This window comes from Chaetodon trifascialis, chromosome 17, assembly GCF_039877785.1.
Source record: "Chaetodon trifascialis isolate fChaTrf1 chromosome 17, fChaTrf1.hap1, whole genome shotgun sequence".
NCBI lineage: Eukaryota > Metazoa > Chordata > Actinopteri > Chaetodontiformes > Chaetodontidae > Chaetodon > Chaetodon trifascialis.
This window is the reverse complement of record NC_092072.1, coordinates 22911059-22913975: the sequence shown is the minus strand read 5'-3', so window position 1 is coordinate 22913975 and position 2917 is coordinate 22911059.

The following is a 2917-nucleotide window of genomic DNA, read 5'->3' as shown; positions in this document are numbered from 1 at the left end:
TTCCTGAGTACTGACTGACTGACTGACTGACTGAGTGTGAGGCAGCAGTGTTTCTGCTTTGGCTTTCTTTAGCCCACACAGTGGGTGTGTCCACATGTTGCCAACATACACACACCAGTATCCTCAAATACACATGCATGAATCGAGCTTTTCAGCGCAAATGTGTATACTGGAAGAAAAAGCAAATGAAGGAACTAAATGAAGAGACTTATATTTCAATAAATGTGTGCATCATTTTAAATAACTAACAAAATCATTAATATATTGTTTATTGTTTTATAATGTAGATACTGACACATCTATTCTAGCCTTAAAAGATGGTGTGATTTGCAAGTGAAATCATGTGTAGATTAAAGCTGCATCAATTGATTGTTTTTGGCCACTAGGGGGCAGCAACATTAACATATCAAATTGACAACATTTGATGCTCAACTCAACTTGCATCTGATTGGCTGGCGGGAGCCGCTTGTCTCTCCTTACATCATGCTTGCATTCAGTGATTACATCCAGTCATGGCCACTCATAGATCCCGTTGTAGATGAGTCTTGTCATTTTGGAATTTGCTGCTCAGTTCCACTAATGTTTGTCTCTCTGACAGCATAGAAACTAATCACAATATACTTCACGCTCATCCTGTAAATGTCATTTAGTCATTAAATCAAACAATACTTGCCACCGCTTCCGTCTTTGAAGATGAATTACACACAACTTTAGCGTGTTTGCACTGTAGATTGTCTAGGTGCTGCGCTAACTCGCACTGAATTTCGTCTTCCATTCCATTCCACACACACTAACACATTTTCATTGATTTGAGAACTCTTGGTCTAATCATGTAAATCAGTGGAGACTGGGAATGAGTGGAACTTGGTTCAACAGGTGTGAATGACTGACTGGACGACTTCATTCTGTGTGATTGAGCAGCTCTGAAACCGGTTGGGTGTTTCTGGGTGAGCCTCCAGGAAGAGCATGGTAAAAGGAGGGGCTGTAAAATGGTGGATACATTATTGTGAGCATAACAGTGCCCACGATGTGTTCATCATTTAGCTGGGAACCAATTTACTGTATGTTGCAAGTTGGAGATGGCTGATATACCAAGGAATGGTAATGTATTGTCGACACCCAGGGTAATGTCAACCCCAGGAAGTAGTGGAAGGAAGTTTCACCCTTACCAGGGACACAAGAATAAGGCTCACAGGTCCAAGAGACAGACAGAGACTGGAATGTAAAAGTAACAGCACCAAAGTTTATTGCCAACAATATAAATATTATAAATGATTTGCAATTATAAAATGACCAAGCAACTATGATCCAACATCTACTGTGCGTAGGGGCCTGAGAAGTAAAGGGGGGGGGGCTTTGCAACAGCGTAATGGAGAGAGGAGGATGCATGGCCGTTGCGCACTCTGCCAACTGCCGACCAACACCCAAGAACAGAGAAAATTTGAGTACAGACAGGACCAGGCAGAGACCGACTACGATTTAAATTAACTCCTCCAGCAAGCCTACCTCATAGCACCAACTTGCATGAAGCCAGAGCTCCAAGATGGAGACTACTGCACTCGGCTGTATTCACCACCACAGGGGAGAGACAACAGCAGCCGCACTGCAGAGCGACCTACATAATATTGCAAAAATCCGGCATATTTTGTCTCAAAATGATGCAGAAAAACTAGTCCATGCATTCATAACTTCCAGGCTGGATTATTGCAATTCCTTACTATCAGGCTGCCCAAATTCATTGCTGAATATTCTCCAGTTGCTCCAGAAAGCTGCAGCACGTGTTCTGACAAAAACCAGGAAGCGAGATCATATTTCTCCAATACTCGCCACTTTGCACTGGCTCCCTGTAAAGTTTAGAATAGAGTTTAAAATTCTCCTCCTTACTTACAAAGCCATAAATGGCCAGGCACCTTCTTATCTTAAAGAGCTCATAGTACCTTATTGCCCTACTCGAACACTGCGTTCCCAGAATGCAGGTCTACTTATGGTTCCTAAAGTCTCAAAAAGCAGAACAGGAGTCAGAGCATTTAGCTATCAAGCTCCTCTCCTGTGGAACCATCTTCCAGTCTTTGTCCGGGAGGCAGACACTGTCTCTACATTTAAGAGTAGGCTTAAAACCTTCCTTTTTGATAAAGCTTATAGTTAGGGCTGGCTCAGGCTTGTGATGACACCCAGAGCCTGGTTCTGCCTGAGGTTTCTGCCTGTTAAAAGGAAGTTTTTCCTCGCCACTGTCTCCAAGTGCTTGCTCCTGAGACAACTTTTGTTGTGATTTGGTGCTATACAAATAAAATTGAATTGAATTGAATTGAATTGAATTGAATTGAATTGAATTGAATTGAATTGAATTGAATTGAATTGAATTGAATTGAACTGAATTGAGTAGCTCCTCGAATAGTGGGAATAGTCGGATGATATACAGAATGTGTTTGTCATCACTTGTTATTAAGGAGTTTTGCTGTGTTGCCTTCAGACTCAGCAGTGACAACACTCAATATGGTCTGTCCTTAGAGCAAGATTACAGTGATACAATACAGATAAATCATAATGTCAGGAGTTGGTTTGATGGATACACATCAGAATTTGAACAATAAATGTTTAATTAAAAAAGAATTGCTAGTGACATTGCTAAGATGTTACACATGTAGTTCACTACATAGTGAATTGTTAAACAGTGAGCCATTTCGAACACAGTGTGAGCTAGCTAAGTTAACGTTAGTGATTACAGATTATCACAAGTGTGCTAATAAAGTCATGTGTATATTAGCTGGTTGGCTAACGTTAATGCATACAACATGGTATTGTTAACAAAGTTGCTCTCGTCTCTCCAACTCATAGACATCTTATTCGAATTTAAATTTGTTAATATAAATAATTGGATGTCTCTGCCTGCCACAGACACTGCCCAGGTACAGCCAGA